Source organism: Cucurbita pepo, unplaced genomic scaffold, assembly GCF_057944985.1.
Source record: "Cucurbita pepo subsp. pepo isolate OVF unplaced genomic scaffold, ASM5794498v1 scafford_58, whole genome shotgun sequence".
Taxonomy (NCBI): Eukaryota; Viridiplantae; Streptophyta; class Magnoliopsida; order Cucurbitales; family Cucurbitaceae; genus Cucurbita; species Cucurbita pepo.
The window spans coordinates 94,133-114,409 of record NW_028257963.1 but is presented as its reverse complement, the minus strand read 5'-3'; the positions used below and the strand labels follow the sequence as shown (position 1 = coordinate 114,409).

Below are 20,277 nucleotides of genomic sequence, written 5' to 3'. Positions count from 1 at the left end.
TTGAAGTAACGAGCAAAAGAAATATAAAAAAGGGGTGCAACACGAGGACTTCCCAAGTGGTCACCCAACTTAGTACTACTCTCGCCCAAGCACGCTTAACTGCGGAGTTCTGATGGGATCCGGTGCATTAGTGCTGGTATGATCGCACCCGACATGTCATGCGCACAAATTGCATTTAACGCATGCGGGGTGGGCATGATCGAGGCGACGGTGGGTGCACGCACGTGCTGGGAACGGCCGGCGGGGCCCGCGCGGACACGTCGGGGAGAAGAAATATAAAAAAGGGGTGCAACACGAGGACTTCCCAAGTGGTCACCCAACTTAGTACTACTCTCGCCCAAGCACGCTTAACTGCGGAGTTCTGATGGGATCCGGTGCATTAGTGCTGGTATGATCGCACCCGACATGCCATGCGCACAAATTGCATTTAACGCATGCGGGGTGGGCATGATCGAGGCGACGGTGGGTGCACGCACGTGCTGGGAACGGCCGGCGGGGCCCGCGCGGACACGTCGGGGAGAAGAAACGCGATGGGCGTGAGCGTGCGAGGTTGCCATTTGTAAAGAAAGGAAGAAAAGAACGGGGAGAAATTGAAGTAACGAGCAAAAGAAATATAAAAAAGGGGTGCAACACGAGGACTTCCCAAGTGGTCACCCAACTTAGTACTACTCTCGCCCAAGCACGCTTAACTGCGGAGTTCTGATGGGATCCGGTGCATTAGTGCTGGTATGATCGCACCCGACATGCCATGCGCACAAATTGCATTTAACGCATGCGGGGTGGGCATGATCGAGGCGACGGTGGGTGCACGCACGTGCTGGGAACGGCCGGCGGGGCCCGCGCGGACACGTCGGGGAGAAGAAACGCGATGGGCGTGAGCGTGCGAGGTTGCCATTTGTAAAGAAAGGAAGAAAAGAACGGGGAGAAATTGAAGTAACGAGCAAAAGAAATATAAAAAAGGGGTGCAACACGAGGACTTCCCAAGTGGTCACCCAACTTAGTACTACTCTCGCCCAAGCACGCTTAACTGCGGAGTTCTGATGGGATCCGGTGCATTAGTGCTGGTATGATCGCACCCGACATGCCATGCGCACAAATTGCATTTAACGCATGCGGGGTGGGCATGATCGAGGCGACGGTGGGTGCACGCACGTGCTGGGAACGGCCGGCGGGGCCCGCGCGGACACGTCGGGGAGAAGAAATATAAAAAAGGGGTGCAACACGAGGACTTCCCAAGTGGTCACCCAACTTAGTACTACTCTCGCCCAAGCACGCTTAACTGCGGAGTTCTGATGGGATCCGGTGCATTAGTGCTGGTATGATCGCACCCGACATGCCATGCGCACAAATTGCATTTAACGCATGCGGGGTGGGCATGATCGAGGCGACGGTGGGTGCACGCACGTGCTGGGAACGGCCGGCGGGGCCCGCGCGGACACGTCGGGGAGAAGAAACGCGATGGGCGTGAGCGTGCGAGGTTGCCATTTGTAAAGAAAGGAAGAAAAGAACGGGGAGAAATTGAAGTAACGAGCAAAAGAAATATAAAAAAGGGGTGCAACACGAGGACTTCCCAAGTGGTCACCCAACTTAGTACTACTCTCGCCCAAGCACGCTTCACTGCGGAGTTCTGATGGGATCCGGTGCATTAGTGCTGGTATGATCGCACCCGACATGCCATGCGCACAAATTGCATTTAACGCATGCGGGGTGGGCATGATCGAGGCGACGGTGGGTGCACGCACGTGCTGGGAACGGCCGGCGGGGCCCGCGCGGACACGTCGGGGAGAAGAAATATAAAAAAGGGGTGCAACACGAGGACTTCCCAAGTGGTCACCCAACTTAGTACTACTCTCGCCCAAGCACGCTTAACTGCGGAGTTCTGATGGGATCCGGTGCATTAGTGCTGGTATGATCGCACCCGACATGCCATGCGCACAAATTGCATTTAACGCATGCGGGGTGGGCATGATCGAGGCGACGGTGGGTGCACGCACGTGCTGGGAACGGCCGGCGGGGCCCGCGCGGACACGTCGGGGAGAAGAAACGCGATGGGCGTGAGCGTGCGAGGTTGCCATTTGTAAAGAAAGGAAGAAAAGAACGGGGAGAAATTGAAGTAACGAGCAAAAGAAATATAAAAAAGGGGTGCAACACGAGGACTTCCCAAGTGGTCACCCAACTTAGTACTACTCTCGCCCAAGCACGCTTAACTGCGGAGTTCTGATGGGATCCGGTGCATTAGTGCTGGTATGATCGCACCCGACATGTCATGCGCACAAATTGCATTTAACGCATGCGGGGTGGGCATGATCGAGGCGACGGTGGGTGCACGCACGTGCTGGGAACGGCCGGCGGGGCCCGCGCGGACACGTCGGGGAGAAGAAATATAAAAAAGGGGTGCAACACGAGGACTTCCCAAGTGGTCACCCAACTTAGTACTACTCTCGCCCAAGCACGCTTAACTGCGGAGTTCTGATGGGATCCGGTGCATTAGTGCTGGTATGATCGCACCCGACATGCCATGCGCACAAATTGCATTTAACGCATGCGGGGTGGGCATGATCGAGGCGACGGTGGGTGCACGCACGTGCTGGGAACGGCCGGCGGGGCCCGCGCGGACACGTCGGGGAGAAGAAACGCGATGGGCGTGAGCGTGCGAGGTTGCCATTTGTAAAGAAAGGAAGAAAAGAACGGGGAGAAATTGAAGTAACGAGCAAAAGAAATATAAAAAAGGGGTGCAACACGAGGACTTCCCAAGTGGTCACCCAACTTAGTACTACTCTCGCCCAAGCACGCTTAACTGCGGAGTTCTGATGGGATCCGGTGCATTAGTGCTGGTATGATCGCACCCGACATGCCATGCGCACAAATTGCATTTAACGCATGCGGGGTGGGCATGATCGAGGCGACGGTGGGTGCACGCACGTGCTGGGAACGGCCGGCGGGGCCCGCGCGGACACGTCGGGGAGAAGAAACGCGATGGGCGTGAGCGTGCGAGGTTGCCATTTGTAAAGAAAGGAAGAAAAGAACGGGGAGAAATTGAAGTAACGAGCAAAAGAAATATAAAAAAGGGGTGCAACACGAGGACTTCCCAAGTGGTCACCCAACTTAGTACTACTCTCGCCCAAGCACGCTTAACTGCGGAGTTCTGATGGGATCCGGTGCATTAGTGCTGGTATGATCGCACCCGACATGTCATGCGCACAAATTGCATTTAACGCATGCGGGGTGGGCATGATCGAGGCGACGGTGGGTGCACGCACGTGCTGGGAACGGCCGGCGGGGCCCGCGCGGACACGTCGGGGAGAAGAAATATAAAAAAGGGGTGCAACACGAGGACTTCCCAAGTGGTCACCCAACTTAGTACTACTCTCGCCCAAGCACGCTTAACTGCGGAGTTCTGATGGGATCCGGTGCATTAGTGCTGGTATGATCGCACCCGACATGCCATGCGCACAAATTGCATTTAACGCATGCGGGGTGGGCATGATCGAGGCGACGGTGGGTGCACGCACGTGCTGGGAACGGCCGGCGGGGCCCGCGCGGACACGTCGGGGAGAAGAAACGCGATGGGCGTGAGCGTGCGAGGTTGCCATTTGTAAAGAAAGGAAGAAAAGAACGGGGAGAAATTGAAGTAACGAGCAAAAGAAATATAAAAAAGGGGTGCAACACGAGGACTTCCCAAGTGGTCACCCAACTTAGTACTACTCTCGCCCAAGCACGCTTAACTGCGGAGTTCTGATGGGATCCGGTGCATTAGTGCTGGTATGATCGCACCCGACATGCCATGCGCACAAATTGCATTTAACGCATGCGGGGTGGGCATGATCGAGGCGACGGTGGGTGCACGCACGTGCTGGGAACGGCCGGCGGGGCCCGCGCGGACACGTCGGGGAGAAGAAACGCGATGGGCGTGAGCGTGCGAGGTTGCCATTTGTAAAGAAAGGAAGAAAAGAACGGGGAGAAATTGAAGTAACGAGCAAAAGAAATATAAAAAAGGGGTGCAACACGAGGACTTCCCAAGTGGTCACCCAACTTAGTACTACTCTCGCCCAAGCACGCTTAACTGCGGAGTTCTGATGGGATCCGGTGCATTAGTGCTGGTATGATCGCACCCGACATGCCATGCGCACAAATTGCATTTAACGCATGCGGGGTGGGCATGATCGAGGCGACGGTGGGTGCACGCACGTGCTGGGAACGGCCGGCGGGGCCCGCGCGGACACGTCGGGGAGAAGAAACGCGATGGGCGTGAGCGTGCGAGGTTGCCATTTGTAAAGAAAGGAAGAAAAGAACGGGGAGAAATTGAAGTAACGAGCAAAAGAAATATAAAAAAGGGGTGCAACACGAGGACTTCCCAAGTGGTCACCCAACTTAGTACTACTCTCGCCCAAGCACGCTTAACTGCGGAGTTCTGATGGGATCCGGTGCATTAGTGCTGGTATGATCGCACCCGACATGCCATGCGCACAAATTGCATTTAACGCATGCGGGGTGGGCATGATCGAGGCGACGGTGGGTGCACGCACGTGCTGGGAATGGCCGGCGGGGCCCGCGCGGACACGTCGGGGAGAAGAAATATAAAAAAGGGGTGCAACACGAGGACTTCCCAAGTGGTCACCCAACTTAGTACTACTCTCGCCCAAGCACGCTTAACTGCGGAGTTCTGATGGGATCCGGTGCATTAGTGCTGGTATGATCGCACCCGACATGCCATGCGCACAAATTGCATTTAACGCATGCGGGGTGGGCATGATCGAGGCGACGGTGGGTGCACGCACGTGCTGGGAACGGCCGGCGGGGCCCGCGCGGACACGTCGGGGAGAAGAAACGCGATGGGCGTGAGCGTGCGAGGTTGCCATTTGTAAAGAAAGGAAGAAAAGAACGGGGAGAAATTGAAGTAACGAGCAAAAGAAATATAAAAAAGGGGTGCAACACGAGGACTTCCCAAGTGGTCACCCAACTTAGTACTACTCTCGCCCAAGCACGCTTAACTGCGGAGTTCTGATGGGATCCGGTGCATTAGTGCTGGTATGATCGCACCCGACATGCCATGCGCACAAATTGCATTTAACGCATGCGGGGTGGGCATGATCGAGGCGACGGTGGGTGCACGCACGTGCTGGGAACGGCCGGCGGGGCCCGCGCGGACACGTCGGGGAGAAGAAATATAAAAAAGGGGTGCAACACGAGGACTTCCCAAGTGGTCACCCAACTTAGTACTACTCTCGCCCAAGCACGCTTAACTGCGGAGTTCTGATGGGATCCGGTGCATTAGTGCTGGTATGATCGCACCCGACATGCCATGCGCACAAATTGCATTTAACGCATGCGGGGTGGGCATGATCGAGGCGACGGTGGGTGCACGCACGTGCTGGGAACGGCCGGCGGGGCCCGCGCGGACACGTCGGGGAGAAGAAACGCGATGGGCGTGAGCGTGCGAGGTTGCCATTTGTAAAGAAAGGAAGAAAAGAACGGGGAGAAATTGAAGTAACGAGCAAAAGAAATATAAAAAAGGGGTGCAACACGAGGACTTCCCAAGTGGTCACCCAACTTAGTACTACTCTCGCCCAAGCACGCTTAACTGCGGAGTTCTGATGGGATCCGGTGCATTAGTGCTGGTATGATCGCACCCGACATGTCATGCGCACAAATTGCATTTAACGCATGCGGGGTGGGCATGATCGAGGCGACGGTGGGTGCACGCACGTGCTGGGAACGGCCGGCGGGGCCCGCGCGGACACGTCGGGGAGAAGAAATATAAAAAAGGGGTGCAACACGAGGACTTCCCAAGTGGTCACCCAACTTAGTACTACTCTCGCCCAAGCACGCTTAACTGCGGAGTTCTGATGGGATCCGGTGCATTAGTGCTGGTATGATCGCACCCGACATGCCATGCGCACAAATTGCATTTAACGCATGCGGGGTGGGCATGATCGAGGCGACGGTGGGTGCACGCACGTGCTGGGAACGGCCGGCGGGGCCCGCGCGGACACGTCGGGGAGAAGAAACGCGATGGGCGTGAGCGTGCGAGGTTGCCATTTGTAAAGAAAGGAAGAAAAGAACGGGGAGAAATTGAAGTAACGAGCAAAAGAAATATAAAAAAGGGGTGCAACACGAGGACTTCCCAAGTGGTCACCCAACTTAGTACTACTCTCGCCCAAGCACGCTTAACTGCGGAGTTCTGATGGGATCCGGTGCATTAGTGCTGGTATGATCGCACCCGACATGCCATGCGCACAAATTGCATTTAACGCATGCGGGGTGGGCATGATCGAGGCGACGGTGGGTGCACGCACGTGCTGGGAACGGCCGGCGGGGCCCGCGCGGACACGTCGGGGAGAAGAAACGCGATGGGCGTGAGCGTGCGAGGTTGCCATTTGTAAAGAAAGGAAGAAAAGAACGGGGAGAAATTGAAGTAACGAGCAAAAGAAATATAAAAAAGGGGTGCAACACGAGGACTTCCCAAGTGGTCACCCAACTTAGTACTACTCTCGCCCAAGCACGCTTAACTGCGGAGTTCTGATGGGATCCGGTGCATTAGTGCTGGTATGATCGCACCCGACATGTCATGCGCACAAATTGCATTTAACGCATGCGGGGTGGGCATGATCGAGGCGACGGTGGGTGCACGCACGTGCTGGGAACGGCCGGCGGGGCCCGCGCGGACACGTCGGGGAGAAGAAATATAAAAAAGGGGTGCAACACGAGGACTTCCCAAGTGGTCACCCAACTTAGTACTACTCTCGCCCAAGCACGCTTAACTGCGGAGTTCTGATGGGATCCGGTGCATTAGTGCTGGTATGATCGCACCCGACATGCCATGCGCACAAATTGCATTTAACGCATGCGGGGTGGGCATGATCGAGGCGACGGTGGGTGCACGCACGTGCTGGGAACGGCCGGCGGGGCCCGCGCGGACACGTCGGGGAGAAGAAACGCGATGGGCGTGAGCGTGCGAGGTTGCCATTTGTAAAGAAAGGAAGAAAAGAACGGGGAGAAATTGAAGTAACGAGCAAAAGAAATATAAAAAAGGGGTGCAACACGAGGACTTCCCAAGTGGTCACCCAACTTAGTACTACTCTCGCCCAAGCACGCTTAACTGCGGAGTTCTGATGGGATCCGGTGCATTAGTGCTGGTATGATCGCACCCGACATGTCATGCGCACAAATTGCATTTAACGCATGCGGGGTGGGCATGATCGAGGCGACGGTGGGTGCACGCACGTGCTGGGAACGGCCGGCGGGGCCCGCGCGGACACGTCGGGGAGAAGAAATATAAAAAAGGGGTGCAACACGAGGACTTCCCAAGTGGTCACCCAACTTAGTACTACTCTCGCCCAAGCACGCTTAACTGCGGAGTTCTGATGGGATCCGGTGCATTAGTGCTGGTATGATCGCACCCGACATGCCATGCGCACAAATTGCATTTAACGCATGCGGGGTGGGCATGATCGAGGCGACGGTGGGTGCACGCACGTGCTGGGAACGGCCGGCGGGGCCCGCGCGGACACGTCGGGGAGAAGAAACGCGATGGGCGTGAGCGTGCGAGGTTGCCATTTGTAAAGAAAGGAAGAAAAGAACGGGGAGAAATTGAAGTAACGAGCAAAAGAAATATAAAAAAGGGGTGCAACACGAGGACTTCCCAAGTGGTCACCCAACTTAGTACTACTCTCGCCCAAGCACGCTTAACTGCGGAGTTCTGATGGGATCCGGTGCATTAGTGCTGGTATGATCGCACCCGACATGCCATGCGCACAAATTGCATTTAACGCATGCGGGGTGGGCATGATCGAGGCGACGGTGGGTGCACGCACGTGCTGGGAACGGCCGGCGGGGCCCGCGCGGACACGTCGGGGAGAAGAAATATAAAAAAGGGGTGCAACACGAGGACTTCCCAAGTGGTCACCCAACTTAGTACTACTCTCGCCCAAGCACGCTTAACTGCGGAGTTCTGATGGGATCCGGTGCATTAGTGCTGGTATGATCGCACCCGACATGCCATGCGCACAAATTGCATTTAACGCATGCGGGGTGGGCATGATCGAGGCGACGGTGGGTGCACGCACGTGCTGGGAACGGCCGGCGGGGCCCGCGCGGACACGTCGGGGAGAAGAAACGCGATGGGCGTGAGCGTGCGAGGTTGCCATTTGTAAAGAAAGGAAGAAAAGAACGGGGAGAAATTGAAGTAACGAGCAAAAGAAATATAAAAAAGGGGTGCAACACGAGGACTTCCCAAGTGGTCACCCAACTTAGTACTACTCTCGCCCAAGCACGCTTAACTGCGGAGTTCTGATGGGATCCGGTGCATTAGTGCTGGTATGATCGCACCCGACATGCCATGCGCACAAATTGCATTTAACGCATGCGGGGTGGGCATGATCGAGGCGACGGTGGGTGCACGCACGTGCTGGGAACGGCCGGCGGGGCCCGCGCGGACACGTCGGGGAGAAGAAATATAAAAAAGGGGTGCAACACGAGGACTTCCCAAGTGGTCACCCAACTTAGTACTACTCTCGCCCAAGCACGCTTAACTGCGGAGTTCTGATGGGATCCGGTGCATTAGTGCTGGTATGATCGCACCCGACATGCCATGCGCACAAATTGCATTTAACGCATGCGGGGTGGGCATGATCGAGGCGACGGTGGGTGCACGCACGTGCTGGGAACGGCCGGCGGGGCCCGCGCGGACACGTCGGGGAGAAGAAACGCGATGGGCGTGAGCGTGCGAGGTTGCCATTTGTAAAGAAAGGAAGAAAAGAACGGGGAGAAATTGAAGTAACGAGCAAAAGAAATATAAAAAAGGGGTGCAACACGAGGACTTCCCAAGTGGTCACCCAACTTAGTACTACTCTCGCCCAAGCACGCTTAACTGCGGAGTTCTGATGGGATCCGGTGCATTAGTGCTGGTATGATCGCACCCGACATGTCATGCGCACAAATTGCATTTAACGCATGCGGGGTGGGCATGATCGAGGCGACGGTGGGTGCACGCACGTGCTGGGAACGGCCGGCGGGGCCCGCGCGGACACGTCGGGGAGAAGAAATATAAAAAAGGGGTGCAACACGAGGACTTCCCAAGTGGTCACCCAACTTAGTACTACTCTCGCCCAAGCACGCTTAACTGCGGAGTTCTGATGGGATCCGGTGCATTAGTGCTGGTATGATCGCACCCGACATGCCATGCGCACAAATTGCATTTAACGCATGCGGGGTGGGCATGATCGAGGCGACGGTGGGTGCACGCACGTGCTGGGAACGGCCGGCGGGGCCCGCGCGGACACGTCGGGGAGAAGAAACGCGATGGGCGTGAGCGTGCGAGGTTGCCATTTGTAAAGAAAGGAAGAAAAGAACGGGGAGAAATTGAAGTAACGAGCAAAAGAAATATAAAAAAGGGGTGCAACACGAGGACTTCCCAAGTGGTCACCCAACTTAGTACTACTCTCGCCCAAGCACGCTTAACTGCGGAGTTCTGATGGGATCCGGTGCATTAGTGCTGGTATGATCGCACCCGACATGCCATGCGCACAAATTGCATTTAACGCATGCGGGGTGGGCATGATCGAGGCGACGGTGGGTGCACGCACGTGCTGGGAACGGCCGGCGGGGCCCGCGCGGACACGTCGGGGAGAAGAAACGCGATGGGCGTGAGCGTGCGAGGTTGCCATTTGTAAAGAAAGGAAGAAAAGAACGGGGAGAAATTGAAGTAACGAGCAAAAGAAATATAAAAAAGGGGTGCAACACGAGGACTTCCCAAGTGGTCACCCAACTTAGTACTACTCTCGCCCAAGCACGCTTAACTGCGGAGTTCTGATGGGATCCGGTGCATTAGTGCTGGTATGATCGCACCCGACATGTCATGCGCACAAATTGCATTTAACGCATGCGGGGTGGGCATGATCGAGGCGACGGTGGGTGCACGCACGTGCTGGGAACGGCCGGCGGGGCCCGCGCGGACACGTCGGGGAGAAGAAATATAAAAAAGGGGTGCAACACGAGGACTTCCCAAGTGGTCACCCAACTTAGTACTACTCTCGCCCAAGCACGCTTAACTGCGGAGTTCTGATGGGATCCGGTGCATTAGTGCTGGTATGATCGCACCCGACATGCCATGCGCACAAATTGCATTTAACGCATGCGGGGTGGGCATGATCGAGGCGACGGTGGGTGCACGCACGTGCTGGGAACGGCCGGCGGGGCCCGCGCGGACACGTCGGGGAGAAGAAACGCGATGGGCGTGAGCGTGCGAGGTTGCCATTTGTAAAGAAAGGAAGAAAAGAACGGGGAGAAATTGAAGTAACGAGCAAAAGAAATATAAAAAAGGGGTGCAACACGAGGACTTCCCAAGTGGTCACCCAACTTAGTACTACTCTCGCCCAAGCACGCTTAACTGCGGAGTTCTGATGGGATCCGGTGCATTAGTGCTGGTATGATCGCACCCGACATGCCATGCGCACAAATTGCATTTAACGCATGCGGGGTGGGCATGATCGAGGCGACGGTGGGTGCACGCACGTGCTGGGAACGGCCGGCGGGGCCCGCGCGGACACGTCGGGGAGAAGAAACGCGATGGGCGTGAGCGTGCGAGGTTGCCATTTGTAAAGAAAGGAAGAAAAGAACGGGGAGAAATTGAAGTAACGAGCAAAAGAAATATAAAAAAGGGGTGCAACACGAGGACTTCCCAAGTGGTCACCCAACTTAGTACTACTCTCGCCCAAGCACGCTTAACTGCGGAGTTCTGATGGGATCCGGTGCATTAGTGCTGGTATGATCGCACCCGACATGTCATGCGCACAAATTGCATTTAACGCATGCGGGGTGGGCATGATCGAGGCGACGGTGGGTGCACGCACGTGCTGGGAACGGCCGGCGGGGCCCGCGCGGACACGTCGGGGAGAAGAAATATAAAAAAGGGGTGCAACACGAGGACTTCCCAAGTGGTCACCCAACTTAGTACTACTCTCGCCCAAGCACGCTTAACTGCGGAGTTCTGATGGGATCCGGTGCATTAGTGCTGGTATGATCGCACCCGACATGCCATGCGCACAAATTGCATTTAACGCATGCGGGGTGGGCATGATCGAGGCGACGGTGGGTGCACGCACGTGCTGGGAACGGCCGGCGGGGCCCGCGCGGACACGTCGGGGAGAAGAAACGCGATGGGCGTGAGCGTGCGAGGTTGCCATTTGTAAAGAAAGGAAGAAAAGAACGGGGAGAAATTGAAGTAACGAGCAAAAGAAATATAAAAAAGGGGTGCAACACGAGGACTTCCCAAGTGGTCACCCAACTTAGTACTACTCTCGCCCAAGCACGCTTAACTGCGGAGTTCTGATGGGATCCGGTGCATTAGTGCTGGTATGATCGCACCCGACATGCCATGCGCACAAATTGCATTTAACGCATGCGGGGTGGGCATGATCGAGGCGACGGTGGGTGCACGCACGTGCTGGGAACGGCCGGCGGGGCCCGCGCGGACACGTCGGGGAGAAGAAACGCGATGGGCGTGAGCGTGCGAGGTTGCCATTTGTAAAGAAAGGAAGAAAAGAACGGGGAGAAATTGAAGTAACGAGCAAAAGAAATATAAAAAAGGGGTGCAACACGAGGACTTCCCAAGTGGTCACCCAACTTAGTACTACTCTCGCCCAAGCACGCTTAACTGCGGAGTTCTGATGGGATCCGGTGCATTAGTGCTGGTATGATCGCACCCGACATGCCATGCGCACAAATTGCATTTAACGCATGCGGGGTGGGCATGATCGAGGCGACGGTGGGTGCACGCACGTGCTGGGAACGGCCGGCGGGGCCCGCGCGGACACGTCGGGGAGAAGAAACGCGATGGGCGTGAGCGTGCGAGGTTGCCATTTGTAAAGAAAGGAAGAAAAGAACGGGGAGAAATTGAAGTAACGAGCAAAAGAAATATAAAAAAGGGGTGCAACACGAGGACTTCCCAAGTGGTCACCCAACTTAGTACTACTCTCGCCCAAGCACGCTTAACTGCGGAGTTCTGATGGGATCCGGTGCATTAGTGCTGGTATGATCGCACCCGACATGTCATGCGCACAAATTGCATTTAACGCATGCGGGGTGGGCATGATCGAGGCGACGGTGGGTGCACGCACGTGCTGGGAACGGCCGGCGGGGCCCGCGCGGACACGTCGGGGAGAAGAAATATAAAAAAGGGGTGCAACACGAGGACTTCCCAAGTGGTCACCCAACTTAGTACTACTCTCGCCCAAGCACGCTTAACTGCGGAGTTCTGATGGGATCCGGTGCATTAGTGCTGGTATGATCGCACCCGACATGCCATGCGCACAAATTGCATTTAACGCATGCGGGGTGGGCATGATCGAGGCGACGGTGGGTGCACGCACGTGCTGGGAACGGCCGGCGGGGCCCGCGCGGACACGTCGGGGAGAAGAAACGCGATGGGCGTGAGCGTGCGAGGTTGCCATTTGTAAAGAAAGGAAGAAAAGAACGGGGAGAAATTGAAGTAACGAGCAAAAGAAATATAAAAAAGGGGTGCAACACGAGGACTTCCCAAGTGGTCACCCAACTTAGTACTACTCTCGCCCAAGCACGCTTAACTGCGGAGTTCTGATGGGATCCGGTGCATTAGTGCTGGTATGATCGCACCCGACATGCCATGCGCACAAATTGCATTTAACGCATGCGGGGTGGGCATGATCGAGGCGACGGTGGGTGCACGCACGTGCTGGGAACGGCCGGCGGGGCCCGCGCGGACACGTCGGGGAGAAGAAACGCGATGGGCGTGAGCGTGCGAGGTTGCCATTTGTAAAGAAAGGAAGAAAAGAACGGGGAGAAATTGAAGTAACGAGCAAAAGAAATATAAAAAAGGGGTGCAACACGAGGACTTCCCAAGTGGTCACCCAACTTAGTACTACTCTCGCCCAAGCACGCTTAACTGCGGAGTTCTGATGGGATCCGGTGCATTAGTGCTGGTATGATCGCACCCGACATGTCATGCGCACAAATTGCATTTAACGCATGCGGGGTGGGCATGATCGAGGCGACGGTGGGTGCACGCACGTGCTGGGAACGGCCGGCGGGGCCCGCGCGGACACGTCGGGGAGAAGAAATATAAAAAAGGGGTGCAACACGAGGACTTCCCAAGTGGTCACCCAACTTAGTACTACTCTCGCCCAAGCACGCTTAACTGCGGAGTTCTGATGGGATCCGGTGCATTAGTGCTGGTATGATCGCACCCGACATGCCATGCGCACAAATTGCATTTAACGCATGCGGGGTGGGCATGATCGAGGCGACGGTGGGTGCACGCACGTGCTGGGAACGGCCGGCGGGGCCTGCGCGGACACGTCGGGGAGAAGAAACGCGATGGGCGTGAGCGTGCGAGGTTGCCATTTGTAAAGAAAGGAAGAAAAGAACGGGGAGAAATTGAAGTAACGAGCAAAAGAAATATAAAAAAGGGGTGCAACACGAGGACTTCCCAAGTGGTCACCCAACTTAGTACTACTCTCGCCCAAGCACGCTTAACTGCGGAGTTCTGATGGGATCCGGTGCATTAGTGCTGGTATGATCGCACCCGACATGCCATGCGCACAAATTGCATTTAACGCATGCGGGGTGGGCATGATCGAGGCGACGGTGGGTGCACGCACGTGCTGGGAACGGCCGGCGGGGCCCGCGCGGACACGTCGGGGAGAAGAAATATAAAAAAGGGGTGCAACACGAGGACTTCCCAAGTGGTCACCCAACTTAGTACTACTCTCGCCCAAGCACGCTTAACTGCGGAGTTCTGATGGGATCCGGTGCATTAGTGCTGGTATGATCGCACCCGACATGTCATGCGCACAAATTGCATTTAACGCATGCGGGGTGGGCATGATCGAGGCGACGGTGGGTGCACGCACGTGCTGGGAACGGCCGGCGGGGCCCGCGCGGACACGTCGGGGAGAAGAAACGCGATGGGCGTGAGCGTGCGAGGTTGCCATTTGTAAAGAAAGGAAGAAAAGAACGGGGAGAAATTGAAGTAACGAGCAAAAGAAATATAAAAAAGGGGTGCAACACGAGGACTTCCCAAGTGGTCACCCAACTTAGTACTACTCTCGCCCAAGCACGCTTAACTGCGGAGTTCTGATGGGATCCGGTGCATTAGTGCTGGTATGATCGCACCCGACATGCCATGCGCACAAATTGCATTTAACGCATGCGGGGTGGGCATGATCGAGGCGACGGTGGGTGCACGCACGTGCTGGGAACGGCCGGCGGGGCCCGCGCGGACACGTCGGGGAGAAGAAATATAAAAAAGGGGTGCAACACGAGGACTTCCCAAGTGGTCACCCAACTTAGTACTACTCTCGCCCAAGCACGCTTAACTGCGGAGTTCTGATGGGATCCGGTGCATTAGTGCTGGTATGATCGCACCCGACATGCCATGCGCACAAATTGCATTTAACGCATGCGGGGTGGGCATGATCGAGGCGACGGTGGGTGCACGCACGTGCTGGGAACGGCCGGCGGGGCCCGCGCGGACACGTCGGGGAGAAGAAACGCGATGGGCGTGAGCGTGCGAGGTTGCCATTTGTAAAGAAAGGAAGAAAAGAACGGGGAGAAATTGAAGTAACGAGCAAAAGAAATATAAAAAAGGGGTGCAACACGAGGACTTCCCAAGTGGTCACCCAACTTAGTACTACTCTCGCCCAAGCACGCTTAACTGCGGAGTTCTGATGGGATCCGGTGCATTAGTGCTGGTATGATCGCACCCGACATGCCATGCGCACAAATTGCATTTAACGCATGCGGGGTGGGCATGATCGAGGCGACGGTGGGTGCACGCACGTGCTGGGAACGGCCGGCGGGGCCCGCGCGGACACGTCGGGGAGAAGAAACGCGATGGGCGTGAGCGTGCGAGGTTGCCATTTGTAAAGAAAGGAAGAAAAGAACGGGGAGAAATTGAAGTAACGAGCAAAAGAAATATAAAAAAGGGGTGCAACACGAGGACTTCCCAAGTGGTCACCCAACTTAGTACTACTCTCGCCCAAGCACGCTTAACTGCGGAGTTCTGATGGGATCCGGTGCATTAGTGCTGGTATGATCGCACCCGACATGTCATGCGCACAAATTGCATTTAACGCATGCGGGGTGGGCATGATCGAGGCGACGGTGGGTGCACGCACGTGCTGGGAACGGCCGGCGGGGCCCGCGCGGACACGTCGGGGAGAAGAAATATAAAAAAGGGGTGCAACACGAGGACTTCCCAAGTGGTCACCCAACTTAGTACTACTCTCGCCCAAGCACGCTTAACTGCGGAGTTCTGATGGGATCCGGTGCATTAGTGCTGGTATGATCGCACCCGACATGCCATGCGCACAAATTGCATTTAACGCATGCGGGGTGGGCATGATCGAGGCGACGGTGGGTGCACGCACGTGCTGGGAACGGCCGGCGGGGCCCGCGCGGACACGTCGGGGAGAAGAAACGCGATGGGCGTGAGCGTGCGAGGTTGCCATTTGTAAAGAAAGGAAGAAAAGAACGGGGAGAAATTGAAGTAACGAGCAAAAGAAATATAAAAAAGGGGTGCAACACGAGGACTTCCCAAGTGGTCACCCAACTTAGTACTACTCTCGCCCAAGCACGCTTAACTGCGGAGTTCTGATGGGATCCGGTGCATTAGTGCTGGTATGATCGCACCCGACATGCCATGCGCACAAATTGCATTTAACGCATGCGGGGTGGGCATGATCGAGGCGACGGTGGGTGCACGCACGTGCTGGGAACGGCCGGCGGGGCCCGCGCGGACACGTCGGGGAGAAGAAACGCGATGGGCGTGAGCGTGCGAGGTTGCCATTTGTAAAGAAAGGAAGAAAAGAACGGGGAGAAATTGAAGTAACGAGCAAAAGAAATATAAAAAAGGGGTGCAACACGAGGACTTCCCAAGTGGTCACCCAACTTAGTACTACTCTCGCCCAAGCACGCTTAACTGCGGAGTTCTGATGGGATCCGGTGCATTAGTGCTGGTATGATCGCACCCGACATGTCATGCGCACAAATTGCATTTAACGCATGCGGGGTGGGCATGATCGAGGCGACGGTGGGTGCACGCACGTGCTGGGAACGGCCGGCGGGGCCCGCGCGGACACGTCGGGGAGAAGAAATATAAAAAAGGGGTGCAACACGAGGACTTCCCAAGTGGTCACCCAACTTAGTACTACTCTCGCCCAAGCACGCTTAACTGCGGAGTTCTGATGGGATCCGGTGCATTAGTGCTGGTATGATCGCACCCGACATGCCATGCGCACAAATTGCATTTAACGCATGCGGGGTGGGCATGATCGAGGCGACGGTGGGTGCACGCACGTGCTGGGAACGGCCGGCGGGGCCCGCGCGGACACGTCGGGGAGAAGAAACGCGATGGGCGTGAGCGTGCGAGGTTGCCATTTGTAAAGAAAGGAAGAAAAGAACGGGGAGAAATTGAAGTAACGAGCAAAAGAAATATAAAAAAGGGGTGCAACACGAGGACTTCCCAAGTGGTCACCCAACTTAGTACTACTCTCGCCCAAGCACGCTTAACTGCGGAGTTCTGATGGGATCCGGTGCATTAGTGCTGGTATGATCGCACCCGACATGCCATGCGCACAAATTGCATTTAACGCATGCGGGGTGGGCATGATCGAGGCGACGGTGGGTGCACGCACGTGCTGGGAACGGCCGGCGGGGCCCGCGCGGACACGTCGGGGAGAAGAAATATAAAAAAGGGGTGCAACACGAGGACTTCCCAAGTGGTCACCCAACTTAGTACTACTCTCGCCCAAGCACGCTTAACTGCGGAGTTCTGATGGGATCCGGTGCATTAGTGCTGGTATGATCGCACCCGACATGCCATGCGCACAAATTGCATTTAACGCGTGCGGGGTGGGCATGATCGAGGCGACGGTGGGTGCACGCACGTGCTGGGAACGGCCGGCGGGGCCCGCGCGGACACGTCGGGGAGAAGAAACGCGATGGGCGTGAGCGTGCGAGGTTGCCATTTGTAAAGAAAGGAAGAAAAGAACGGGGAGAAATTGAAGTAACGAGCAAAAGAAATATAAAAAAGGGGTGCAACACGAGGACTTCCCAAGTGGTCACCCAACTTAGTACTACTCTCGCCCAAGCACGCTTAACTGCGGAGTTCTGATGGGATCCGGTGCATTAGTGCTGGTATGATCGCACCCGACATGCCATGCGCACAAATTGCATTTAACGCATGCGGGGTGGGCATGATCGAGGCGACGGTGGGTGCACGCACATGCTGGGAACGGCCGGCGGGGCCCGCGCGGACACGTCGGGGAGAAGAAATATAAAAAAGGGGTGCAACACGAGGACTTCCCAAGTGGTCACCCAACTTAGTACTACTCTCGCCCAAGCACGCTTAACTGCGGAGTTCTGATGGGATCCGGTGCATTAGTGCTGGTATGATCGCACCCGACATGCCATGCGCACAAATTGCATTTAACGCATGCGGGGTGGGCATGATCGAGGCGACGGTGGGTGCACGCACGTGCTGGGAACGGCCGGCGGGGCCCGCGCGGACACGTCGGGGAGAAGAAACGCGATGGGCGTGAGCGTGCGAGGTTGCCATTTGTAAAGAAAGGAAGAAAAGAACGGGGAGAAATTGAAGTAACGAGCAAAAGAAATATAAAAAAGGGGTGCAACACGAGGACTTCCCAAGTGGTCACCCAACTTAGTACTACTCTCGCCCAAGCACGCTTAACTGCGGAGTTCTGATGGGATCCGGTGCATTAGTGCTGGTATGATCGCACCCGACATGCCATGCGCACAAATTGCATTTAACGCATGCGGGGTGGGCATGATCGAGGCGACGGTGGGTGCACGCACGTGCTGGGAACGGCCGGCGGGGCCCGCGCGGACACGTCGGGGAGAAGAAATATAAAAAAGGGGTGCAACACGAGGACTTCCCAAGTGGTCACCCAACTTAGTACTACTCTCGCCCAAGCACGCTTAACTGCGGAGTTCTGATGGGATCCGGTGCATTAGTGCTGGTATGATCGCACCCGACATGCCATGCGCACAAATTGCATTTAACGCATGCGGGGTGGGCATGATCGAGGCGACGGTGGGTGCACGCACGTGCTGGGAACGGCCGGCGGGGCCCGCGCGGACACGTCGGGGAGAAGAAACGCGATGGGCGTGAGCGTGCGAGGTTGCCATTTGTAAAGAAAGGAAGAAAAGAACGGGGAGAAATTGAAGTAACGAGCAAAAGAAATATAAAAAAGGGGTGCAACACGAGGACTTCCCAAGTGGTCACCCAACTTAGTACTACTCTCGCCCAAGCACGCTTAACTGCGGAGTTCTGATGGGATCCGGTGCATTAGTGCTGGTATGATCGCACCCGACATGCCATGCGCACAAATTGCATTTAACGCATGCGGGGTGGGCATGATCGAGGCGACGGTGGGTGCACGCACGTGCTGGGAACGGCCGGCGGGGCCCGCGCGGACACGTCGGGGAGAAGAAACGCGATGGGCGTGAGCGTGCGAGGTTGCCATTTGTAAAGAAAGGAAGAAAAGAACGGGGAGAAATTGAAGTAACGAGCAAAAGAAATATAAAAAAGGGGTGCAACACGAGGACTTCCCAAGTGGTCACCCAACTTAGTACTACTCTCGCCCAAGCACGCTTAACTGCGGAGTTCTGATGGGATCCGGTGCATTAGTGCTGGTATGATCGCACCCGACATGTCATGCGCACAAATTGCATTTAACGCATGCGGGGTGGGCATGATCGAGGCGACGGTGGGTGCACGCACGTGCTGGGAACGGCCGGCGGGGCCCGCGCGGACACGTCGGGGAGAAGAAATATAAAAAAGGGGTGCAACACGAGGACTTCCCAAGTGGTCACCCAACTTAGTACTACTCTCGCCCAAGCACGCTTAACTGCGGAGTTCTGATGGGATCCGGTGCATTAGTGCTGGTATGATCGCACCCGACATGCCATGCGCACAAATTGCATTTAACGCATGCGGGGTGGGCATGATCGAGGCGACGGTGGGTGCACGCACGTGCTGGGAACGGCCGGCGGGGCCCGCGCGGACACGTCGGGGAGAAGAAACGCGATGGGCGTGAGCGTGCGAGGTTGCCATTTGTAAAGAAAGGAAGAAAAGAACGGGGAGAAATTGAAGTAACGAGCAAAAGAAATATAAAAAAGGGGTGCAACACGAGGACTTCCCAAGTGGTCACCCAACTTAGTACTACTCTCGCCCAAGCACGCTTAACTGCGGAGTTCTGATGGGATCCGGTGCATTAGTGCTGGTATGATCGCACCCGACATGCCATGCGCACAAATTGCATTTAACGCATGCGGGGTGGGCATGATCGAGGCGACGGTGGGTGCACGCACGTGCTGGGAACGGCCGGCGGGGCCCGCGCGGACACGTCGGGGAGAAGAAACGCGATGGGCGTGAGCGTGCGAGGTTGCCATTTGTAAAGAAAGGAAGAAAAGAACGGGGAGAAATTGAAGTAACGAGCAAAAGAAATATAAAAAAGGGGTGCAACACGAGGACTTCCCAAGTGGTCACCCAACTTAGTACTACTCTCGCCCAAGCACGCTTAACTGCGGAGTTCTGATGGGATCCGGTGCATTAGTGCTGGTATGATCGCACCCGACATGTCATGCGCACAAATTGCATTTAACGCATGCGGGGTGGGCATGATCGAGGCGACGGTGGGTGCACGCACGTGCTGGGAACGGCCGGCGGGGCCCGCGCGGACACGTCGGGGAGAAGAAATATAAAAAAGGGGTGCAACACGAGGACTTCCCAAGTGGTCACCCAACTTAGTACTACTCTCGCCCAAGCACGCTTAACTGCGGAGTTCTGATGGGATCCGGTGCATTAGTGCTGGTATGATCGCACCCGACATGCCATGCGCACAAATTGCATTTAACGCATGCGGGGTGGGCATGATCGAGGCGACGGTGGGTGCACGCACGTGCTGGGAACGGCCGGCGGGGCCCGCGCGGACACGTCGGGGAGAAGAAACGCGATGGGCGTGAGCGTGCGAGGTTGCCATTTGTAAAGAAAGGAAGAAAAGAACGGGGAGAAATTGAAGTAACGAGCAAAAGAAATATAAAAAAGGGGTGCAACACGAGGACTTCCCAAGTGGTCACCCAACTTAGTACTACTCTCGCCCAAGCACGCTTAACTGCGGAGTTCTGATGGGATCCGGTGCATTAGTGCTGGTATGATCGCACCCGACATGCCATGCGCACAAATTGCATTTAACGCATGCGGGGTGGGCATGATCGAGG

At 56.2% G+C, this 20,277-nt stretch overlaps 67 non-coding genes across 67 annotated transcripts; all 67 read right to left on the bottom strand.

Moving 5' to 3' along the window:
• Positions 1–31: 31 nt before the first annotated feature.
• On the bottom strand, positions 32–150 carry LOC147783638 (5S ribosomal RNA). Its single transcript, XR_015417556.1, has one exon. It is a non-coding gene; the product is annotated as a 5S ribosomal RNA (ribosomal RNA).
• Positions 151–283: 133 nt separating this feature from the next.
• LOC147783637 (5S ribosomal RNA) lies at positions 284–402 on the bottom strand. Its single transcript, XR_015417555.1, has one exon. It is a non-coding gene; the product is annotated as a 5S ribosomal RNA (ribosomal RNA).
• A 219-nt stretch (positions 403–621) lies between these two features.
• On the bottom strand, positions 622–740 carry LOC147783636 (5S ribosomal RNA). The gene has a single exon (XR_015417554.1). It is a non-coding gene; the product is annotated as a 5S ribosomal RNA (ribosomal RNA).
• A 219-nt stretch (positions 741–959) lies between these two features.
• LOC147783635 (5S ribosomal RNA) lies at positions 960–1,078 on the bottom strand. Its single transcript, XR_015417553.1, has one exon. It is a non-coding gene; the product is annotated as a 5S ribosomal RNA (ribosomal RNA).
• A 133-nt stretch (positions 1,079–1,211) lies between these two features.
• On the bottom strand, positions 1,212–1,330 carry LOC147783634 (5S ribosomal RNA). Its single transcript, XR_015417551.1, has one exon. It is a non-coding gene; the product is annotated as a 5S ribosomal RNA (ribosomal RNA).
• A 219-nt stretch (positions 1,331–1,549) lies between these two features.
• On the bottom strand, positions 1,550–1,668 carry LOC147783633 (5S ribosomal RNA). The gene has a single exon (XR_015417559.1). It is a non-coding gene; the product is annotated as a 5S ribosomal RNA (ribosomal RNA).
• Positions 1,669–1,801: 133 nt separating this feature from the next.
• Positions 1,802–1,920, bottom strand: LOC147783632 (5S ribosomal RNA). The gene has a single exon (XR_015417550.1). It is a non-coding gene; the product is annotated as a 5S ribosomal RNA (ribosomal RNA).
• Positions 1,921–2,139: 219 nt separating this feature from the next.
• LOC147783631 (5S ribosomal RNA) lies at positions 2,140–2,258 on the bottom strand. The gene has a single exon (XR_015417549.1). It is a non-coding gene; the product is annotated as a 5S ribosomal RNA (ribosomal RNA).
• Positions 2,259–2,391: 133 nt separating this feature from the next.
• On the bottom strand, positions 2,392–2,510 carry LOC147783630 (5S ribosomal RNA). Its single transcript, XR_015417548.1, has one exon. It is a non-coding gene; the product is annotated as a 5S ribosomal RNA (ribosomal RNA).
• A 219-nt stretch (positions 2,511–2,729) lies between these two features.
• LOC147783629 (5S ribosomal RNA) lies at positions 2,730–2,848 on the bottom strand. Its single transcript, XR_015417547.1, has one exon. It is a non-coding gene; the product is annotated as a 5S ribosomal RNA (ribosomal RNA).
• A 219-nt stretch (positions 2,849–3,067) lies between these two features.
• LOC147783628 (5S ribosomal RNA) lies at positions 3,068–3,186 on the bottom strand. The gene has a single exon (XR_015417546.1). It is a non-coding gene; the product is annotated as a 5S ribosomal RNA (ribosomal RNA).
• A 133-nt stretch (positions 3,187–3,319) lies between these two features.
• On the bottom strand, positions 3,320–3,438 carry LOC147783627 (5S ribosomal RNA). Its single transcript, XR_015417545.1, has one exon. It is a non-coding gene; the product is annotated as a 5S ribosomal RNA (ribosomal RNA).
• A 219-nt stretch (positions 3,439–3,657) lies between these two features.
• Positions 3,658–3,776, bottom strand: LOC147783626 (5S ribosomal RNA). Its single transcript, XR_015417544.1, has one exon. It is a non-coding gene; the product is annotated as a 5S ribosomal RNA (ribosomal RNA).
• A 219-nt stretch (positions 3,777–3,995) lies between these two features.
• Positions 3,996–4,114, bottom strand: LOC147783625 (5S ribosomal RNA). The gene has a single exon (XR_015417543.1). It is a non-coding gene; the product is annotated as a 5S ribosomal RNA (ribosomal RNA).
• A 219-nt stretch (positions 4,115–4,333) lies between these two features.
• On the bottom strand, positions 4,334–4,452 carry LOC147783624 (5S ribosomal RNA). The gene has a single exon (XR_015417542.1). It is a non-coding gene; the product is annotated as a 5S ribosomal RNA (ribosomal RNA).
• A 133-nt stretch (positions 4,453–4,585) lies between these two features.
• Positions 4,586–4,704, bottom strand: LOC147783623 (5S ribosomal RNA). Its single transcript, XR_015417540.1, has one exon. It is a non-coding gene; the product is annotated as a 5S ribosomal RNA (ribosomal RNA).
• A 219-nt stretch (positions 4,705–4,923) lies between these two features.
• On the bottom strand, positions 4,924–5,042 carry LOC147783622 (5S ribosomal RNA). The gene has a single exon (XR_015417539.1). It is a non-coding gene; the product is annotated as a 5S ribosomal RNA (ribosomal RNA).
• Positions 5,043–5,175: 133 nt separating this feature from the next.
• LOC147783621 (5S ribosomal RNA) lies at positions 5,176–5,294 on the bottom strand. Its single transcript, XR_015417538.1, has one exon. It is a non-coding gene; the product is annotated as a 5S ribosomal RNA (ribosomal RNA).
• Positions 5,295–5,513: 219 nt separating this feature from the next.
• Positions 5,514–5,632, bottom strand: LOC147783620 (5S ribosomal RNA). Its single transcript, XR_015417537.1, has one exon. It is a non-coding gene; the product is annotated as a 5S ribosomal RNA (ribosomal RNA).
• Positions 5,633–5,765: 133 nt separating this feature from the next.
• On the bottom strand, positions 5,766–5,884 carry LOC147783619 (5S ribosomal RNA). Its single transcript, XR_015417536.1, has one exon. It is a non-coding gene; the product is annotated as a 5S ribosomal RNA (ribosomal RNA).
• Positions 5,885–6,103: 219 nt separating this feature from the next.
• Positions 6,104–6,222, bottom strand: LOC147783618 (5S ribosomal RNA). Its single transcript, XR_015417534.1, has one exon. It is a non-coding gene; the product is annotated as a 5S ribosomal RNA (ribosomal RNA).
• A 219-nt stretch (positions 6,223–6,441) lies between these two features.
• LOC147783617 (5S ribosomal RNA) lies at positions 6,442–6,560 on the bottom strand. The gene has a single exon (XR_015417533.1). It is a non-coding gene; the product is annotated as a 5S ribosomal RNA (ribosomal RNA).
• A 133-nt stretch (positions 6,561–6,693) lies between these two features.
• Positions 6,694–6,812, bottom strand: LOC147783616 (5S ribosomal RNA). The gene has a single exon (XR_015417532.1). It is a non-coding gene; the product is annotated as a 5S ribosomal RNA (ribosomal RNA).
• Positions 6,813–7,031: 219 nt separating this feature from the next.
• Positions 7,032–7,150, bottom strand: LOC147783615 (5S ribosomal RNA). Its single transcript, XR_015417531.1, has one exon. It is a non-coding gene; the product is annotated as a 5S ribosomal RNA (ribosomal RNA).
• Positions 7,151–7,283: 133 nt separating this feature from the next.
• Positions 7,284–7,402, bottom strand: LOC147783614 (5S ribosomal RNA). Its single transcript, XR_015417530.1, has one exon. It is a non-coding gene; the product is annotated as a 5S ribosomal RNA (ribosomal RNA).
• A 219-nt stretch (positions 7,403–7,621) lies between these two features.
• On the bottom strand, positions 7,622–7,740 carry LOC147783613 (5S ribosomal RNA). Its single transcript, XR_015417528.1, has one exon. It is a non-coding gene; the product is annotated as a 5S ribosomal RNA (ribosomal RNA).
• Positions 7,741–7,873: 133 nt separating this feature from the next.
• LOC147783612 (5S ribosomal RNA) lies at positions 7,874–7,992 on the bottom strand. Its single transcript, XR_015417527.1, has one exon. It is a non-coding gene; the product is annotated as a 5S ribosomal RNA (ribosomal RNA).
• A 219-nt stretch (positions 7,993–8,211) lies between these two features.
• Positions 8,212–8,330, bottom strand: LOC147783611 (5S ribosomal RNA). Its single transcript, XR_015417526.1, has one exon. It is a non-coding gene; the product is annotated as a 5S ribosomal RNA (ribosomal RNA).
• Positions 8,331–8,463: 133 nt separating this feature from the next.
• On the bottom strand, positions 8,464–8,582 carry LOC147783610 (5S ribosomal RNA). The gene has a single exon (XR_015417525.1). It is a non-coding gene; the product is annotated as a 5S ribosomal RNA (ribosomal RNA).
• Positions 8,583–8,801: 219 nt separating this feature from the next.
• LOC147783609 (5S ribosomal RNA) lies at positions 8,802–8,920 on the bottom strand. Its single transcript, XR_015417524.1, has one exon. It is a non-coding gene; the product is annotated as a 5S ribosomal RNA (ribosomal RNA).
• A 133-nt stretch (positions 8,921–9,053) lies between these two features.
• Positions 9,054–9,172, bottom strand: LOC147783608 (5S ribosomal RNA). The gene has a single exon (XR_015417523.1). It is a non-coding gene; the product is annotated as a 5S ribosomal RNA (ribosomal RNA).
• Positions 9,173–9,391: 219 nt separating this feature from the next.
• On the bottom strand, positions 9,392–9,510 carry LOC147783607 (5S ribosomal RNA). The gene has a single exon (XR_015417522.1). It is a non-coding gene; the product is annotated as a 5S ribosomal RNA (ribosomal RNA).
• A 219-nt stretch (positions 9,511–9,729) lies between these two features.
• On the bottom strand, positions 9,730–9,848 carry LOC147783606 (5S ribosomal RNA). Its single transcript, XR_015417521.1, has one exon. It is a non-coding gene; the product is annotated as a 5S ribosomal RNA (ribosomal RNA).
• Positions 9,849–9,981: 133 nt separating this feature from the next.
• Positions 9,982–10,100, bottom strand: LOC147783605 (5S ribosomal RNA). The gene has a single exon (XR_015417520.1). It is a non-coding gene; the product is annotated as a 5S ribosomal RNA (ribosomal RNA).
• A 219-nt stretch (positions 10,101–10,319) lies between these two features.
• On the bottom strand, positions 10,320–10,438 carry LOC147783604 (5S ribosomal RNA). The gene has a single exon (XR_015417519.1). It is a non-coding gene; the product is annotated as a 5S ribosomal RNA (ribosomal RNA).
• A 219-nt stretch (positions 10,439–10,657) lies between these two features.
• On the bottom strand, positions 10,658–10,776 carry LOC147783603 (5S ribosomal RNA). Its single transcript, XR_015417517.1, has one exon. It is a non-coding gene; the product is annotated as a 5S ribosomal RNA (ribosomal RNA).
• A 133-nt stretch (positions 10,777–10,909) lies between these two features.
• Positions 10,910–11,028, bottom strand: LOC147783602 (5S ribosomal RNA). The gene has a single exon (XR_015417516.1). It is a non-coding gene; the product is annotated as a 5S ribosomal RNA (ribosomal RNA).
• Positions 11,029–11,247: 219 nt separating this feature from the next.
• Positions 11,248–11,366, bottom strand: LOC147783601 (5S ribosomal RNA). Its single transcript, XR_015417515.1, has one exon. It is a non-coding gene; the product is annotated as a 5S ribosomal RNA (ribosomal RNA).
• A 219-nt stretch (positions 11,367–11,585) lies between these two features.
• LOC147783600 (5S ribosomal RNA) lies at positions 11,586–11,704 on the bottom strand. Its single transcript, XR_015417514.1, has one exon. It is a non-coding gene; the product is annotated as a 5S ribosomal RNA (ribosomal RNA).
• Positions 11,705–11,923: 219 nt separating this feature from the next.
• LOC147783599 (5S ribosomal RNA) lies at positions 11,924–12,042 on the bottom strand. The gene has a single exon (XR_015417513.1). It is a non-coding gene; the product is annotated as a 5S ribosomal RNA (ribosomal RNA).
• Positions 12,043–12,175: 133 nt separating this feature from the next.
• On the bottom strand, positions 12,176–12,294 carry LOC147783598 (5S ribosomal RNA). Its single transcript, XR_015417512.1, has one exon. It is a non-coding gene; the product is annotated as a 5S ribosomal RNA (ribosomal RNA).
• Positions 12,295–12,513: 219 nt separating this feature from the next.
• Positions 12,514–12,632, bottom strand: LOC147783597 (5S ribosomal RNA). The gene has a single exon (XR_015417511.1). It is a non-coding gene; the product is annotated as a 5S ribosomal RNA (ribosomal RNA).
• A 219-nt stretch (positions 12,633–12,851) lies between these two features.
• LOC147783596 (5S ribosomal RNA) lies at positions 12,852–12,970 on the bottom strand. Its single transcript, XR_015417510.1, has one exon. It is a non-coding gene; the product is annotated as a 5S ribosomal RNA (ribosomal RNA).
• Positions 12,971–13,103: 133 nt separating this feature from the next.
• LOC147783595 (5S ribosomal RNA) lies at positions 13,104–13,222 on the bottom strand. Its single transcript, XR_015417509.1, has one exon. It is a non-coding gene; the product is annotated as a 5S ribosomal RNA (ribosomal RNA).
• Positions 13,223–13,441: 219 nt separating this feature from the next.
• On the bottom strand, positions 13,442–13,560 carry LOC147783594 (5S ribosomal RNA). Its single transcript, XR_015417508.1, has one exon. It is a non-coding gene; the product is annotated as a 5S ribosomal RNA (ribosomal RNA).
• Positions 13,561–13,693: 133 nt separating this feature from the next.
• Positions 13,694–13,812, bottom strand: LOC147783593 (5S ribosomal RNA). The gene has a single exon (XR_015417506.1). It is a non-coding gene; the product is annotated as a 5S ribosomal RNA (ribosomal RNA).
• Positions 13,813–14,031: 219 nt separating this feature from the next.
• LOC147783592 (5S ribosomal RNA) lies at positions 14,032–14,150 on the bottom strand. The gene has a single exon (XR_015417505.1). It is a non-coding gene; the product is annotated as a 5S ribosomal RNA (ribosomal RNA).
• Positions 14,151–14,283: 133 nt separating this feature from the next.
• On the bottom strand, positions 14,284–14,402 carry LOC147783591 (5S ribosomal RNA). The gene has a single exon (XR_015417504.1). It is a non-coding gene; the product is annotated as a 5S ribosomal RNA (ribosomal RNA).
• A 219-nt stretch (positions 14,403–14,621) lies between these two features.
• Positions 14,622–14,740, bottom strand: LOC147783590 (5S ribosomal RNA). Its single transcript, XR_015417503.1, has one exon. It is a non-coding gene; the product is annotated as a 5S ribosomal RNA (ribosomal RNA).
• A 219-nt stretch (positions 14,741–14,959) lies between these two features.
• Positions 14,960–15,078, bottom strand: LOC147783589 (5S ribosomal RNA). The gene has a single exon (XR_015417502.1). It is a non-coding gene; the product is annotated as a 5S ribosomal RNA (ribosomal RNA).
• Positions 15,079–15,211: 133 nt separating this feature from the next.
• LOC147783588 (5S ribosomal RNA) lies at positions 15,212–15,330 on the bottom strand. Its single transcript, XR_015417501.1, has one exon. It is a non-coding gene; the product is annotated as a 5S ribosomal RNA (ribosomal RNA).
• Positions 15,331–15,549: 219 nt separating this feature from the next.
• Positions 15,550–15,668, bottom strand: LOC147783587 (5S ribosomal RNA). Its single transcript, XR_015417500.1, has one exon. It is a non-coding gene; the product is annotated as a 5S ribosomal RNA (ribosomal RNA).
• Positions 15,669–15,887: 219 nt separating this feature from the next.
• Positions 15,888–16,006, bottom strand: LOC147783586 (5S ribosomal RNA). Its single transcript, XR_015417499.1, has one exon. It is a non-coding gene; the product is annotated as a 5S ribosomal RNA (ribosomal RNA).
• A 133-nt stretch (positions 16,007–16,139) lies between these two features.
• Positions 16,140–16,258, bottom strand: LOC147783585 (5S ribosomal RNA). Its single transcript, XR_015417498.1, has one exon. It is a non-coding gene; the product is annotated as a 5S ribosomal RNA (ribosomal RNA).
• A 219-nt stretch (positions 16,259–16,477) lies between these two features.
• Positions 16,478–16,596, bottom strand: LOC147783584 (5S ribosomal RNA). The gene has a single exon (XR_015417497.1). It is a non-coding gene; the product is annotated as a 5S ribosomal RNA (ribosomal RNA).
• Positions 16,597–16,729: 133 nt separating this feature from the next.
• Positions 16,730–16,848, bottom strand: LOC147783583 (5S ribosomal RNA). The gene has a single exon (XR_015417495.1). It is a non-coding gene; the product is annotated as a 5S ribosomal RNA (ribosomal RNA).
• A 219-nt stretch (positions 16,849–17,067) lies between these two features.
• LOC147783582 (5S ribosomal RNA) lies at positions 17,068–17,186 on the bottom strand. Its single transcript, XR_015417494.1, has one exon. It is a non-coding gene; the product is annotated as a 5S ribosomal RNA (ribosomal RNA).
• A 133-nt stretch (positions 17,187–17,319) lies between these two features.
• On the bottom strand, positions 17,320–17,438 carry LOC147783581 (5S ribosomal RNA). The gene has a single exon (XR_015417493.1). It is a non-coding gene; the product is annotated as a 5S ribosomal RNA (ribosomal RNA).
• A 219-nt stretch (positions 17,439–17,657) lies between these two features.
• Positions 17,658–17,776, bottom strand: LOC147783580 (5S ribosomal RNA). The gene has a single exon (XR_015417492.1). It is a non-coding gene; the product is annotated as a 5S ribosomal RNA (ribosomal RNA).
• A 133-nt stretch (positions 17,777–17,909) lies between these two features.
• Positions 17,910–18,028, bottom strand: LOC147783579 (5S ribosomal RNA). Its single transcript, XR_015417491.1, has one exon. It is a non-coding gene; the product is annotated as a 5S ribosomal RNA (ribosomal RNA).
• Positions 18,029–18,247: 219 nt separating this feature from the next.
• LOC147783578 (5S ribosomal RNA) lies at positions 18,248–18,366 on the bottom strand. The gene has a single exon (XR_015417490.1). It is a non-coding gene; the product is annotated as a 5S ribosomal RNA (ribosomal RNA).
• A 219-nt stretch (positions 18,367–18,585) lies between these two features.
• LOC147783577 (5S ribosomal RNA) lies at positions 18,586–18,704 on the bottom strand. Its single transcript, XR_015417489.1, has one exon. It is a non-coding gene; the product is annotated as a 5S ribosomal RNA (ribosomal RNA).
• A 133-nt stretch (positions 18,705–18,837) lies between these two features.
• On the bottom strand, positions 18,838–18,956 carry LOC147783576 (5S ribosomal RNA). Its single transcript, XR_015417488.1, has one exon. It is a non-coding gene; the product is annotated as a 5S ribosomal RNA (ribosomal RNA).
• Positions 18,957–19,175: 219 nt separating this feature from the next.
• LOC147783575 (5S ribosomal RNA) lies at positions 19,176–19,294 on the bottom strand. The gene has a single exon (XR_015417487.1). It is a non-coding gene; the product is annotated as a 5S ribosomal RNA (ribosomal RNA).
• Positions 19,295–19,513: 219 nt separating this feature from the next.
• Positions 19,514–19,632, bottom strand: LOC147783574 (5S ribosomal RNA). Its single transcript, XR_015417486.1, has one exon. It is a non-coding gene; the product is annotated as a 5S ribosomal RNA (ribosomal RNA).
• A 133-nt stretch (positions 19,633–19,765) lies between these two features.
• Positions 19,766–19,884, bottom strand: LOC147783573 (5S ribosomal RNA). The gene has a single exon (XR_015417484.1). It is a non-coding gene; the product is annotated as a 5S ribosomal RNA (ribosomal RNA).
• A 219-nt stretch (positions 19,885–20,103) lies between these two features.
• Positions 20,104–20,222, bottom strand: LOC147783572 (5S ribosomal RNA). Its single transcript, XR_015417483.1, has one exon. It is a non-coding gene; the product is annotated as a 5S ribosomal RNA (ribosomal RNA).
• Between the last annotated feature and the right edge of the window lie 55 nt (positions 20,223–20,277).